The sequence below is a fragment of the Protomyctophum parallelum genome (assembly GCF_964188405.1).
Source record: "Protomyctophum parallelum genome assembly, chromosome: 16".
NCBI classification, from domain to species: Eukaryota; Metazoa; Chordata; class Actinopteri; order Myctophiformes; family Myctophidae; genus Protomyctophum; species Protomyctophum parallelum.
The window spans coordinates 47,995,779-48,012,462 of NC_139711.1; the positions used below are offsets into that span (position 1 = coordinate 47,995,779).

General features: G+C 46.7%; 1 protein-coding gene across 1 annotated transcript in view; it reads right to left on the bottom strand.

Annotated features, from left to right (window-relative positions):
* The window catches only part of LOC310873856 (protein NLRC3-like), a gene marked incomplete at its 3' end in the record, with an annotated part of 337,331 nt that overhangs the window by 302,816 nt on the left and 17,831 nt on the right, over window positions 1-16,684 (bottom strand). The window lies entirely within an intron of this gene.

A 16,684-nucleotide genomic window follows, 5' to 3' on the forward strand; every position in this document is an offset into this window, starting at 1 on the left:
AGAGACATAAGCAGACGAAAGAAACATCCCGATATAAAACTAGTGTTTGTTTGTTTGTTTGTTTGTTTGTTTGATTGATTGATTGATTGATTGATTGATTGATTGATTGATTGATTGATTGATTGATTGATTGATGAAGGACCACTTCACCACATTTCAACCTATCTTCATATAATTAGTGCTCACTAATGTTCATGATAAAATATCATTTTTTCCCCTACACCAGGGGTCCTCAACTAGAAATGATGAAGGTCCACAAATATTGTTTTGAATAAGACCGAGGTCCGGTCCCATGCGCAGAGAGGTGGTCCGCGGTCCGGTCGTGGACCGCGGTCCGCCAGTTGAGTACCCCTGCCCTACACAGTCTGTGTCTCATAGGAGGGCTGTGGGCGGTTCAGAAACCAGTCTGTGTCTCATAGGAGGGCTGTGGGCAGTTCAGAAACCAGTCTGTGTCTCATAGGAGGGCTGTGGGCAGTTTAGAAACCAGTCTGTGTCTCATAGGAGGGCTGTGGGCAGTTCAGAAACCAGTCTGTGTCTCATAGGAGGGCTGTGGGCAGTTCAGAAACCAGTCTGTGTCTCTCATTGGAGGGCTCTGGGCAGTTAAAAAAAAAAAAAAGCGGACATGGCAACCCTGCTTCCCTGATGACTGACCACGTGACTCTCTCGACTCTAGGTGTTGCCAGATATGTGCAACAGAAACAAGCGAACCAGGTCTATTACTTTCCACAACCGACTTTAAAGTAGCAGACAAGTTCACAATGCATCAGACTGCGATGCGTAGTGAGCTTGTAGAATTTTTGTTTTCGCCATGTTTCACTCACACACACACACACACACACACACACACACACACACACACACACACACACACACACACACACACACACACACACACACACACACACAACACACACACACACACACACACACACACACACACACACACACACACACACACACACACACACACACACACACACACACACACACACGCTGCAATTTGCATCTGCATTTTGCAGTCATTTTGGGACAATTAAATAGCATTTTTTTCTTCAAAGCTTTATAAATATGACACAAAAGAAGCTTCAGATTTAAAATGTTTGTTTGTTTGTTTGTTGTTTGTTTGATTGAAGTATTTATTAACAGTTTGCAGAATTACAGTACATTTCAAGCACATCTCAATACAAAGACTGTTAACTGTGGAGACACCATACATAAAGCATTACACTTGTTTTTACAATAGGGTCCACCGTTTTCAATTCATCAGAATTCATGTGTGTTTACATTCGTACAGTAGGTACAGACTGTAGCCTGCTAGGTCACACTACCGACATTTATTATACGATTTTACAGAAAAAATACATTAAAAAGTCTATAAGCTTATAATAGGCAGACATGGCAACACATTGGGCTCTCCATGTGGGCCTCTCAGCTGCAGTAGCACCTACAATCCGCTAGATGGCGATGTTGCACTATTTATGGATGCTACCGTAATACTCTATGACGCTACCGTGATAAATTACAGCACAGTCAGGCAGTTAAACTCTACTCTGCTTTCAACCAGTGGTCCATCAGTGTGTGTGTTGCCATACTGCCATCTGTGTGTGTGTGTGTGTGTGTGTGTGTGTGTGTGTGTGTGTGTGTGTGTGTGTGTGTGTGTGTGTGTGTGTGTGTGTGTGTGTGTGTGTGTGTGTGTGTGTGTGTGTGTGTGTGTGTGTGTGTGTGTGTGTGTCTATGTGTGTGTGTGTGTGTGTGTGTGTGTGTGTGTGTGTGTGACATGTGGATTTCATTAATATGGACATTTAATCAATCAATCAATCAATCAATTTTTATTTATATAGCACATTTTTCAGGCAGCGAGTGCAGTTCAACGTTTTTTACAGTAAGAGCAAGAAGAAAAAAATTGCTTTTAAAAGGAATTACAGTGTGACTGATGTCATATACTCCATGGTGATTATAAATCATTGTGTTAAAAGGTGTTTTGTTTGTGTGGTTTCATTTATTGTTTTTCACGGTGGGGTAAATAAAGAGCCCTTAATTGTGAACATCAGTTGGAGCGTTGTCTATTCTGCATCAGATGAAGATTGTTTAGGAGGAGTATATTTATCATTTATTTATGGTGGTACTTACATTTGTAGGTGGCGGTTTCCATGCGGACAGAGAGCAGGGCTGCACAAGGCAATGGAGTCTAGATCGGCACAGACTCGCTCTTGAGGGCTTTATAAGCCACTTCCACTCAAGGCTGCTTAATGGTTTGGGACGACACTTTGAACTGGGGACCCCCAAAGAATAATCATATTTGAACTGGGGACCCCCAAAGAATAATCATATTTGAACTGGGGACCCCCCAAAGAATAATCATATTTGAACTGGGGACCCCCCCAAAGAATAATCATATTTGAACTGGGGACCCCCCAAAAAATAATCATATTTGAACTGGGGACCCCCCAGGTTGAGAACCACTGTTCTAGAAAGCAATTAAAAGCTGCACCGGACAATGTTTTAAATAAAACCACGTCACCTCCGTTTGAATCTCATTTTATATCTTTGTATAAAAGTTGAGTTACGCCAGCCAGATGTCAACATGCAACAGAAACACATTCAGGTGAACTGGGAATCCACAAAAAAACAGAAACACATTCAGGTGAACTGGGAATCCACAAATAAAAACTATGACAAAAAATGTCCGTCGACTACCTTTTTTCACTGACAAAAACTAAATGGAAACTAAATTAAAACTAAGCTACGATGACTAAAACTATGACTAAATATAGCCTACTGACAATTTCGTCAACAAATAAAAACTAGACTTTTTACACTTGGTTGCATGCTGCCAATAGCTGATCTACAAGCTCACAAGAGCTTGTAAATCGGCTATTTTCAGCAAGTGTAAAATCAGTCATTATGACGGCGTCAAGGCCCGCCAAAATATATTTTAGTCGACTAAATCAACTGTAGATTTAGTCAAATGAAATCTCATAACATTTATAGGGGATTCACACTGAGACGGACTGAATCCGTTTCATTGGAACCGTTTCCGAATACGGTTGCCTGGTCCCCGATGGCCATGATTCACATTGCCCGAGATTCAACAGCGCACCCGGGTACACTTGCATAACACACTTTAATCCTCCTGATGACGGTGTGCTTGATGGCTGGCGCGCACGGACACTGACCATCAACTGTGCGACATTGTCTCAAATAAATCCAGACACACTGAATTGCATTGCCTCTTTGGCTTTTTGCCGTTATACTACTTCACTGTCAGCCTGCCTGCTATTCACTGTGTCAGTCAGTTCTGTGCTCCAGTGTATTAGTTTGCTATGGATTCTACTTCAGCATTATTATTATTTTGTTTTACTTTGGAAACTGTGCCAAGCAAAGCCCAAGAGCCACGTGTAGTCCGCAGAATAAGATCAGCGCGGTGCTGCGCGTATAAGCAGATTCAACAGGAGAAGGGCGGCGTTGAGAAATGTGCTGGTGTTACGCATCGTGCATCAGCGGCTGTGTTTTTCTTTGTTGACGCTTGGCTCATCGACTAGAGATTATGTCACGTTCTTTAAAAAAAACAGTCCACTTCCTTCTTTAGGTACGCATGCATTCACATTGGAACGATCCGTATCTGAATACACTTCAACGGTCCAGAGACCCTCCCCCCATGCGGTCCCGGGGACGGTTGGGCGATCCGCTCCCGGGAACGGTACGCATCATTCACACTACCACAACATCTGCCAAGTGGTCCCGAGTGCGCACCCGGGACCATAGGGTGAATCCCCTATAAGTCGACTAAAACTAGACTAACACTAAGACATTCCAGGTGACTAAAATGTGACTAAAACTAAGTGAAAACTATTCAAGAGACTATGACTAAAACTAGAATCTAAATTTTCTGCCAAAAACAACACTGTGTTGGAGAACGTGATAGAACACAAGGAGGAACCCAGCACATAAACATTATAGGGTGCGTTCGGAAATGCGCCCTGAATGCAATGGTGTGTTCTCTAACCCTGAACACAATGGTGTGTTCTCTAACCCTGAACACAATGGTGTGTTCTCTAACCCTGAATGCAATGGTGTGTTCTCTAACCCTGAATGCAATGGTGTGTTCTCTAACCCTGAATGCAATGGTGTGTTCTCTAACTCTGAATGCAATGGTGTGTTCTCTAACCCTGAATGCAATGGTGTGTTCTCTAACCCTGAATGCAATGGTGTGTTCTCTAACTCTGAATGCAATGGTGTGTTCTCTAACCCTGAATGCAATGGTGTGTTCTCTAACTCTGAATGCAATGGTGTGTTCTCTAACTCTGAATGCAATGGTGTGTTCTCTAACCCTGAATGCAATGGTGTGTTCTCTAACTCTGAATGCAATGGTGTGTTCTCTAACTCTGAATGCAATGGTGTGTTCTCTAACCCTGAATGCAATGGTGTGTTCTCTAACTCTGAATGCAATGGTGTGTTCTCTAACTCTGAATGCAATGGTGTGTTCTCTAACTCTGAATGCAATGGTGTGTTCTCTAACTCTGAATGCAATGGTGTGTTCTCTAACTCTGAATGCAATGGTGTGTTCTCTAACTCTGAATGCAATGGTGTGTTCTCTAACTCTGAATGCAATGGTGTGTTCTCTAACTCTGAATGCAATGGTGTGTTCTCTAACTCTGAATGCAATGGTGTGTTCTCTAACTCTGAATGCAATGGTGTGCTCTCTAACTCTGAATGCAATGGTGTGTTCTCTAACTCTGAATGCAATGGTGTGTTCTCTAACTCTGAATGCAATGGTGTGTTCTCTAACTCTGAATGCAATGGTGTGTTCTCTAACTCTGAATGCAATGGTGTGTACTCTAACCCTGAACACAATGGTGTGTTCTCTAACCCTGAACACAATGGTGTGTTCTCTAACCCTGAATGCAATGGTGTGTTCTCTAACCCTGAATGCAATGGTGTGTTCTCTAACTCTGAATGCAATGGTGTGTTCTCTAACCCTGAATGCAATGGTGTGTTCTCTAACCCTGAATGCAATGGTGTGTTCTCTAACTCTGAATGCAATGGTGTGTTCTCTAACCCTGAATGCAATGGTGTGTTCTCTAACTCTGAATGCAATGGTGTGTTCTCTAACTCTGAATGCAATGGTGTGTTCTCTAACCCTGAATGCAATGGTGTGTTCTCTAACTCTGAATGCAATGGTGTGTTCTCTAACTCTGAATGCAATGGTGTGTTCTCTAACCCTGAATGCAATGGTGTGTTCTCTAACTCTGAATGCAATGGTGTGTTCTCTAACTCTGAATGCAATGGTGTGTTCTCTAACTCTGAATGCAATGGTGTGTTCTCTAACTCTGAATGCAATGGTGTGTTCTCTAACTCTGAATGCAATGGTGTGTTCTCTAACTCTGAATGCAATGGTGTGTTCTCTAACTCTGAATGCAATGGTGTGTTCTCTAACTCTGAATGCAATGGTGTGTTCTCTAACTCTGAATGCAATGGTGTGTTCTCTAACTCTGAATGCAATGGTGTGCTCTCTAACTCTGAATGCAATGGTGTGTTCTCTAACTCTGAATGCAATGGTGTGTTCTCTAACTCTGAATGCAATGGTGTGTTCTCTAACTCTGAATGCAATGGTGTGTTCTCTAACTCTGAATGCAATGGTGTGCTCTCTAACTCTGAATGCAATGGTGTGTTCTCTAACTCTGAATGCAATGGTGTGTTCTCTAACTCTGAATGCAATGGTGTGTTCTCTAACTCTGAATGCAATGGTGTGTTCTCTAACTCTGAATGCAATGGTGTGTTCTCTAACCCTGAATGCAATGGTGTGTTCTCTAACTCTGAATGCAATGGTGTGTTCTCTAACTCTGAATGCAATGGTGTGTTCTCTAACCCTGAATGCAATGGTGTGTTCTCTAACTCTGAATGCAATGGTGTGTTCTCTAACCCTGAATGCAATGGTGTGTTCTCTAACTCTGAATGCAATGGTGTGTTCTCTAACCCTGAATGCAATGGTGTGTTCTCTAACTCTGAATGCAATGGTGTGCTCTCTAACCCTGAATGCAATGGTGTGTTCTCTAACTCTGAATGCAATGGTGTGTTCTCTTGTCGTTCGTTTATTCAGTGCACTCGGGGGTCGTCCACTGAGCGACCCTAACCCTGAAGCTGGGGTCGTCCACTGAGCGACCCTAACCCTGAAGCTGGGGTCGTCCACTGAGCGACCCTACCCTGAAGCTGGGGTCGTCCACTGAGCGACCCTAACCTGAAGCTGGGGTCATCCACTGAGCGACCCTAACCCTGAAGCTGGGGTCGTCCACTGAGCGACCCTAACCCTGAAGCTGGGGTCGTCCACTGAGCGACCCTAACCCTGAAGCTGGGGTCATCCACTGAGCGACCCTAACCCTGAAGCTGGGGTCGTCCACTGAGAGACCCTAACCCTGAAGCTGGGGTCGTCCACTGAGAGACCCTAACCCTGAAGCTGGGGTCGTCCACTGAGCGACCCTAACCCTGAAGCTGGGGTCGTCCACTGAGCGACCCTAACCCTGAAGCTGGGGTCGTCCACTGAGCGACCCTAACCCTGAAGCTGGGGTCGTCCACTGAGCGACCCTAGGCTGTAGCTGGGGGCGTCCGGTGTCGGTGGTGTGAATGCGGTGGTGTGAATGCGGTGGTGTGAATGCGGTGGTGTGAATGCGGTGGTGTGAATGCGGTGGTGTGATTGCGTCACAGCTGTGGTCGTTCGTAAATAAGGCACACTGTGACGTCACCGCCCACCACACTCAACAAACTGACCACATGCGGAGCGCATTTCCGAACTCACCCACAGAGTAAGACAGAGTTACGACATTGAGGGGGCAGAAAACTGTCCATGCAGCCTGGATGGAGAGGGACAAGCTGGTGTTGGAAATACATCGTTTTCAACGAGGGCGGCGCAGATATCAGCGATGTTAGGCATGCTGGTGCAACATGGCAACTGTTTTAAAGTATTGTACAGTGACAACTAAAGTCTCTGTAATGTTTATGCTGTACTATTACTACAAAACAATCTAAAATAAAGGAATTCCCCATTCCCCCTTTTGTTGGACTGAAGCCAATAGAAGTCTATGTAGGAGAGCCTCCATTGGACTGAAGCCAATAGAAGTCTATGTAGGAGAGCCTCCATTGGACTGAAGCCAATAGAAGTCTATGTAGGAGAGCCTCCATTGGACTGAAGCCAATAGAAGTCTATGTAGGAGAGCCTCCATTGGACTGAAGCCAATAGAAGTCTATGTAGGAGAGCCTCCATTGGACTGAAGCCAATAGAAGTCTATGTAGGAGAGCCTCCATTGGACTGAAGCCAATAGAAGTCTATGTAGGAGAGCCTCCATTGGACTGAAGCCAATAGAAGTCTATGTAGGAGAGCCTCCATTGGACTGAAGCCAATAGAAGTCTATGTAGGAGAGCCTCCATTGGACTGAAGCCAATAGAAGTCTATGTAGGAGAGCCTCCATTGGACTGAAGCCAATAGAAGTCTATGTAGGAGAGCCTCCATTGAACTGAAGCCAATAGAAGTCTATGTAGGAGAGCCTCCATTGGACTGAAGCCCCATGAAGTGAACACACACCGTACTGTACTGTACTGTACTGTGCTGTACTGTACTATACTGTACTCCACTGTACTCTGCTGTACTGTACTGTACTGTACTCTGCTGTACTGTACTGTACTATACTGTACTGTACTGTACTGTACTCTGCTGTACTGTACTGTACTATACTGTACTGTAGTGTACTGTACTCCGCTGTACTGTTCTGCTCTCTTCTCCTACCGTACTGTATGTTACTGTACTGTTCCATACTGTACTGTGCTGTGCCTTACCATACTGTACTGTACTGTAGCATACTGTGCTGTACCGTACTGTGCCCTCCTTTCTGGGGGAATGAGAAAGCTGTGATGTCATTTGCGTGACAGCAAAATGTTGCGCAATAACAAACAGTGTGTTTGACAAAAGGTCAAACACACTGAGCTCCAAAGTGGACAGGAACCCCTTTTGGTGTTTCAACCCATTCTGACCTGAGATCAGATTCATACCAGGTTTCCGCCGGACACACACTGGTCTGATGAACCCATTCTGACCTGAGATCAGATTCTAAAAATGTCAGTCGCTCTTCGATTTTTCAAAAATAGCAGACCTACAAGCTCGTATCGCGCCACTCGGTGGCGCGATACGAGCTTGTAGATCTGCTATTTTTAAATAGCTAAAGCATAACATGATGCTGACACCAAAATGGGTGCCCGGTCAGAATGGGTTAAAGCATTATGTTATACTTTAGCTATTGAAAAATAGCACATCTACGAGCTTGTAGATCTGCTATTTTTGAAAAATCGTGAAAATGTGGCGCAAATCTTTGAATATATATTCCTTCAGAGCGAACGTTTTTAACTCAAATCTTTGCTTCTGGGGGGGGGGGGGGGGGTCCCTGGAACAACATATTTTCAGATGGGGGTCGGCGGCCAAATACAGATCATTTTTGGGGGTCCTTGACATGAAATATATTGAGAACCGCTGACAGAAACATGGGGTTTTAACCCTGTGAGAACCACTGACATAGAAACATAGGGTTTTTCAGACAAACTGTCATGATACAGAAGACATTTAAAACTAGAACTGCACTCTGTCGAGTGCATACTTGCTTGTTGCACATAAATGGCCAACTAGTGCGCAAGCAGAGCGCGCAAGTACTTTCGACCACTACAAACTGTCAACCAATTACATAAACATATACTATATATATGTAATTTGTCCGTCCCAGCCAACCCGCCACTTTTTATGCGTATGCACTGTCCCAGCAAATTGTGCCTGATACGGCAGTGGTGCCAGATTACATACATGTATACACAGGAGCATTACCTTTAATCCTCCCAACACTAAAACATATCGTCATTACGTCACCATCGAAAACCAATTACACTCCTTTAATCCACATATTTCTGATCAAATATATTTGATCAAATGACATGAGTATAGGACCGGTAAAAATATTTTCTAACGTTGTTATACTGCTATCTCTCCAATAATTAAACCCAAGGTCAATAAGGCCAGGAGGAAAGTCTGGGTTCCCCTGAATTGAGGTAAGAGGTGATGTTACTTTGGCTCGACCCTCCAAAAGCCTTGCCAACTTCCATGCCTTTACTGTGTTGGAAACAATTGGGTTTTTACAATATTTCTTTGCTGTTGTAGGATCTCTGAGAAACAAGAGATTCCGGAGAGGACAATCACACTGTGCAGATTCAATATCTAGCCACATTGAAGGTTGATCTTCCTCTAACCATGCTGCTACAAATCGTAGTTCAACCCGCCACTTTTGATGCGTATGCAAATAAAACAGCTAATTTGTGCCTGATTTGCTGGGACCAGATTACATACATGACCATGTTTCTTACGTCATCATTGAGAGCTAGTCATAAATATAATATATATATAATTTGTAAGTTGATTAGCGGAATAATGTGGTTAATTTGCGCCAAAAACCGTCCCAGCAAACCCGCCACTTTTGATGCGTATGCAAATAAAACAGCTAATTTGTGCCTGATTTGCTGGGACCAGATTACATACATGACCATATTTCTTACGTCATCATTGAGAGCTAGTCATACATATACTATATACATAATTTGTAAGTTGATTAGCGGGTATACTGTGGTTACAAATTTGCTGTTTTATTTGCATACGCATCAAAATTGGCGGGTTGGCTGGGACGGTGCGTACGGACCGTGGGACGGTGCATACGGACCGTGGGACGGTGCGTACGGACCGTGGGACGGTGCATACGGACCGTGGGACGGTGCATACGGACCGTGGGACGGTGCGTACGGACCGTGGGACGGTGCGTACGGACCGGGTGAAAATATTACGTGCGCGCTCTGCTTGCGCAAGTAAAGATTTCGACGTTAGGCCTAAATGGGTTAACTCATTCACTGCCATGCGTTTCACGGAACTTCCGGTGCAGGGTTTAGTTGCCACCGAAGAGTCACGTGACTTTTGGGTCTGTTCCTATTGGCCGGTTCTGGTTCTGGTCTCTGGATGGCTTGGTGACTGACAGCGGCGACAGGAAGGGGAGGGGCATGGAGACCAGGAAGGGGGAGGGGCATGCTGAGAAAGCAGGACGTCTAAAACAGTTTCCAGCGGGTCCAGCAGAGGTCGCTGTTTTCCCCACAGAGGAACAGGGAAACGGGTCCAGCAGAGGTCGCTGTTTTCCCCACATTAAGATACGGGAACCAGTGCCCCCTAGTGGAGGCCGGGGAGGAGGAGGCGGAGTTTGGGGGGCAGTGTTGATTTCGTCGACAAAAAAAACTATGACGGAAAAAAAAGTCAATAAACTAGAATTTCAGGGACTAAATGTCAGGGAGGGACTAGTGGAGAAGAGATCCAGTAGAACTAAATGTCAGGGAGGGACTAGTGGAGAAGAGATCCAGTAGAACTAAATGTCAGGGAGGGACTAGTGGAGAAGAGATCCAGTAGAACTAAATGTCAGGGAGGGACTAGTGGAGAAGAGATCCAGTAGAACTAAATGTCAGGGAGGGACTAGTGGAGAAGAGATCCAGTAGAACTAAATGTCAGGGAGGGACTAGTGGAGAAGAGATCCAGTAGAACTAAATGTCAGGGAGGGACTAGTGGAGAAGAGATCCAGTAGAACTAAATGTCAGGGAGGGACCAGTGGAGAAGAGATCCAGTAGAACTAAATGTTATGGAGGGACTAGTGGAGAAGAGATCCAGTAGAACTAAATGTCAGGGAGGGACCAGTGGAGAAGAGATCCAATAGAACTAAAACAAGTCATTTCATGTTTTGAAACATGATGAAAGAGTAATTTTATTCTAAATTACTAAAACTAAACAAATACAGTCGACATCAACACTGGTTTTGGGTTGTGGGGGGGGGGGGGTGGGAGGGGGGCACTGGAATGGCTTCAGATCGTCTTCCCTGGTTGGCTGACTGAGGGGGGCGGAGCTACAAGACGTAGCCAATGGTCTCGTCGTCCTCTAGTTCCCGGTCCTCGTCGTCATCGATGGCGCCTCGGGGATGGACACGCCCCCCTCGCCTCGGGCTCCGCCCACTCTTCTGTTTTAGCTCCTCCTCCTGGTTGACCACGCCCCCCACACCGCTGCCCAAGTCCCCCGAGTTCTCCTGGTCCTCGTCTGGAGACAGACAGACAGACAGACAGACAGACAGACAGACAGACAGACAGACAGGCAGGCAGACAGACAGACAGACATGAAGTGTCAATAATCACGTTAAACCACACCCTCTCGTGCAATATTGCAATTATACAACAGTTACCCTTAAAACTAATATATTTTTAAAGACCGCTGTAGTCACTACGACCACAGATGTCCCAAGAAACTAGCTAGCCTAGCCACCCAGTTTGCTAGCGCTCTGGGAAAACAGAGCAGCTGAATTCTCTGTTTTGATTAGGTGTGGCGTGGTGCTCGTTTGATCCACGGCTAGAAGGCTGTTTCAACCAATCAGATCGCTTCCTCGAAACGACCTGTGGTATAATATACGGTAATATACAGGTGTGACGGTACAATCCGGGAGTTCACCAGAGTTTGTCGGAAAGTTTAATGGGAGTTTCCTGTAATATACACATCCGCATTCCGTGCCGTGCCGTGACCGTTCCACAGCTGGGGCGTTAGTGACCGTTAGTGATCGTACCACAGCTGGTACGTTAGTGATCGTTAGTGATCGTTAGTGACCGTACCACAGCTGGGGCGTTAGTGACCGTTAGTGATCGTACCACAGCTGGGGCGTTAGTGATCGATAGTGATCGTTAGTGATCGTTAGTGACCGTACCACAGCTGGGGCGTCCCGGCCTTCTGGAGCCGGCCAGCTCGTTGCCGTAGCGGTCCACACACCAACACTGAGCGCTGGGGCTGTGACACTGGAGACCTCCCTCTGTACACCCAGGGACATAGGTGTCTGGAGGAGAGAGAGAGACAGAGAGAGAGAGACAGAGAGAGAGAGACAGAGACAGAGACAGAGACAGAGAGAGAGAGAGACAGAGACAGAGACAGAGAGAGACAGAGACAGAGACAGAGAGAGAGACAGAGAGAGAGAGAGAGACAGAGACAGAGAGAGAGACAGAGAGAGAGAGAGAGAGACAGAGAGAGAGAGAGAGAGAGAGAGAGAGAGAGAGACAGAGAGAGAGAGAGAGAGAGAGACAGAGACAGAGAGAGAGACAGAGAGAGAGAGAGAGAGACAGAGAGAGAGAGAGAGAGAGAGAGGGGGGGGAGAGAGAGGGGGGAGAGAGAGAGAGAGAGAGAGAGAGAGAGAGAGAGAGAGAGAGAGAGAGAGAGAGAGAGAGAGAGAGAGAGAGAGAGAGAGAGAGCTCTGATCACGAGTAAAATATAAATGCTTCCGTCATACAGTCTGGAGCAACGGAAGCTCTGATCATGATTAAAATATAAATGCTTCCGTCGTACAGTCTGGAGCAACGGAAGCTCTGATCACGAGTACAATATAAATGCTTCCGTCGTACAGTCTGGAGCAACGGAAGCTCTGATCATGAGTAAAATATAAATGCTTCCGTCGTACAGTCTGGAGCAACGGAAGCTCTGATCATGAGTAAAATATAAATGCTTCCGTCATACAGTCTGGAGCAACGGAAGCTCTGATCATGATTAAAATATAAATGCTTCCGTCGTACAGTCTGGAGCAACGGAAGCTCTGATCACGAGTACAATATAAATGCTTCCGTCGTACAGTCTGGAGCAACGGAAGCTCTGATCATGAGTAAAATATAAATGCTTCCGTCATACAGTCTGGAGCAACGGAAGCTCTGATCATGATTAAAATATAAATGCTTCCGTCGTACAGTCTGGAGCAACGGAAGCTCTGATCACGAGTACAATATAAATGCTTCCGTCATACAGTCTGGAGCAACGGAAGCTCTGATCATGAGTAAAATATAAATGCAGGGTGAAAATATGGCCACAAAAGTCTTCTATTCAGAGAATGAGAGAGGGACCTAGAGTCTGTGTGTATTCAGAGAGAGAGAGAGAGAGATAAGGAGAGAGAGACCTAGAGTCTGTGTGTATTCAGAGAGAGAGAGAGAGAGAGAGAGAGAGAGAGAGACAGACCCTCAATCAATTACCTCTGTGAAGGTTGTGAGACAACACCCATAAATCTAGATTGTGTGTCCACCAAACTGACCTATCAGGCTCTTCCGTCGGCCGTGGGCGTGAATCCTGGTCTTTTGGTTGTGGCGACACGGCGATCCTATTGGAGGAAAGAACACATTAGTAAAGGACACAGCGATCCTATTGGTGGAAAGAACACATTAGTAAAGGACACGGCGATCCTATTGGTGGAAAGAACACATTATTAAATGTGTCTTTTTGTCTGTTTTTTTCTTCTCCTCCGTCCGTCAAAAATAGCAGTTCTGGCTTCATGTCTCTGGTAGCAGTAAGTGGTGCAACCCCTCACCTTCATGTCTCCCGTATAGTGGTGCAACCCCTCACCTCCATGTTTCTAATATAGTGGTGCAACCCCTCAGCTCCATGTCTCTGGAAGCAGTATAGTGGTGCAACCCCTCACCTCCAAGTCTCTAGTATAGTGGTGCAACCCCTCACCTCCATGTCTCCAGTATATTGGTGGAGTCACAGCTAGTCTCAATGCTACAACATGAATTCAGCACCATGGACAGAGTCACAGCTAGTCTCAATGCTACAACATGATTTCAGCACCATGGACAGAGTCACAGCTAGTCTCAATGCTACAACATGATTTCAGCACCATGGACAGAGTCACAGCTAGTCTCAATGCTACAACATGATTTCAGCACCATGGACAGAGTCACAGCTAGTCTCAATGCTACAACATGATTTCAGCACCATGGACAGAGTCACAGCTAGTCTCAATGCTACAACATGACTTCAGCACCATGGACAGAGTCACAGCTAGTCTCAATGCTACAACATGATTTCAGCACCATGGACAGAGTCACAGCTAGTCTCAATGCTACAACATGAATTCAGCACCATGGACAGAGTCACAGCTAGTCTCAATGCTACAACATGATTTCAGCACCATGGACAGAGTCACAGCTAGTCTCAAAGTGGTGCAACCCCTCACCTCCATGTCTCTGGTATAGTGGTGCAACCCCTCACCTCCATGTCTCTAGTATAGTGGTGCAACCCCTCACCTCCATGTCTCTGGTAGCAGTATAGTGGTGCAACCCCTCACCTCCATGTCTCTGGTAGCAGTATAGTGGTGCAACCCCTCACCTGCATGTCTCTGGTAGCAGTATAGTGGTGCAACCCCTCACCTCCATGTCTCTAGTATAGTGGTGCAACCCCTCACCTCCATGTCTCTGGTAGCAGTATAGTGGTGCAACCCCTCACCTCCATGTCTCTGGTAGCAGTATAGTGGTGCAACCCCTCACCTGCATGTCTCTGGTAGCAGTATAGTGGTGCAACCCCTCACCTGCATGTCTCTGGTAGCAGTATAGTGGTGCAACCCCTCACCTCCATGTCTCTGGAAGCAGTATAGTGGTGCAACCCCTCACCTCCATGTCTCTAGTATAGTGGTGCAACCCCTCACCTGCATGTCTCTGGTAGCAGTATAGTGGTGCAACCCCTCACCTCCATGTCTCCAGTATAGTGGTGCAACCCCTCACCTCCATGTCTCTAGTATAGTGGTGCAACCCCTCACCTGCATGTCTCTGGTAGCAGTATAGTGGTGCAACCCCTCACCTCCATGTCTCTGGTAGCAGTATAGTGGTGCAACCCCTCACCTCCATGTCTCTGGTAGCAGTATAGTGGTGCAACCCCTCACCTCCATGTCTCTGGTAGCAGTATAGTGGTGCAACCCTCACCTCCATGTCTCTGGTAGCAGTATAGTGGTGCAACCCCTCATCTCCATGTCTCTGGAAGCAGTATAGTGGTGCAACCCCTCACCTGCATGTCTCTGGTAGCAGTATAGTGGTGCAACCCCTCACCTCCATGTCTCTGGAAGCAGTATAGTGGTGCAACCCCTCACCTCCATGTCTCTAGTATAGTGGTGCAACCCCTCACCTCCATGTCTCCAGTATAGTGGTGCAACCCCTCACCTCCATGTCTCTGGTAGCAGTATAGTGGTGCAACCCCTCACCTGCATGTCTCTGGTAGCAGTATAGTGGTGCAACCCCTCACCTCCATGTCTCTGGTAGCAGTATAGTGGTGCAACCCCTCACCTCCATGTCTCTGGTAGCAGTATAGTGGTGCAACCCCTCACCTCCATGTCTCTGGTAGCAGTATAGTGGTGCAACCCCTCATCTCCATGTCTCTGGTATAGTGGTGCAACCCCTCACCTCCATGTCTCTAGTATAGTGGTGCAACCCCTCACCTCCATGTCTCTGGTAGCAGTATAGTGGTGCAACCCCTCACCTCCATGTCTCTGGTAGCAGTATAGTGGTGCAACCCCTCACCTCCATGTCTCTGGTAGCAGTATAGTGGTGCAACCCCTCACCTCCATGTCTCTGGTAGCAGTATAGTGGTACAACCCCTCACCTCCATGTCTCTGGTAGCAGTATAGTGGTGCAACCCCTCACCTCCATGTCTCTGGTAGCAGTATAGTGGTGCCAACCCTCTCTCCATGACTCTAGTATAGTGGTGCAACCCCTCACCTCCATGTCTCTGGTAGCAGTATAGTGGTGCAACCCCTCACCTCCATGTCTCTGGTAGCAGTATAGTGTGCAACCCCTCACCTCCATGTCTCTGGTAGCAGTATAGTGGTACAACCCCTCACCTCCATGTCTCTGGTAGCAGTATAGTGGTGCAACCCCTCACCTCCATGTCTCTGGTAGCAGTAAGTGGTGCAACCCCTCACCTCCATGTCTCTAGTATAGTGGTGCAACCCCTCACCTCCATGTCTCTGGTAGCAGTATAGTGGTGCAACACCTCACCTCCATGTCTCCAGTATAGTGGTGCAACCCCTCACCTCCATGTCTCTGGAAGCAGTATAGTGGTGCAACCCCTCACCTGCATGTCTCTGGTAGCAGTATAGTGGTGCAACCCCTCACCTCCATGTCTCTGGAAGCAGTATAGTGGTGCAACCCCTCACCTCCATGTCTCTAGTATAGTGGTGCAACCCCTCACCTCCATGTCTCCAGTATAGTGGTGCAACCCTCACCTCCATGTCTCTGGTAGCAGTATAGTGGTGCAACCCCTCACCTGCATGTCTCTGGTAGCAGTATAGTGGTGCAACCCCTCACCTCCATGTCTCTGGTAGCAGTATAGTGGTGCAACCCCTCACCTCCATGTCTCTGTAGCAGTATAGTGGTGCAACCCCTCATCTCCATGTCTCTGGTATAGTGGTGCAACCCCTCACCTCCATGTCTCTAGTATAGTGGTGCAACCCCTCACCTCCATGTCTCTGGTAGCAGTATAGTGGTGCAACCCCTCACCTCCATGTCTCTGGTAGCAGTATAGTGGTGCAACCCTCACCTCCATGTCTCTGTAGCAGTATAGTGGTGCAACCCCTCACCTCCATGTCTCTGGTAGCAGTATAGTGGTACAACCCCTCACCTCCATGTCTCTGGTAGCAGTATAGTGGTGCAACCCCTCACCTCCATGTCTCTGGTAGCAGTATAGTGGTGCAACCCCTCATCTCCATGACTCTAGTATAGTGGTGCAACCCCTCACCTCCATGTCTCTGTAGCAGTATAGTGGTGCAACCCCTCACCTCCATGTCTCTGG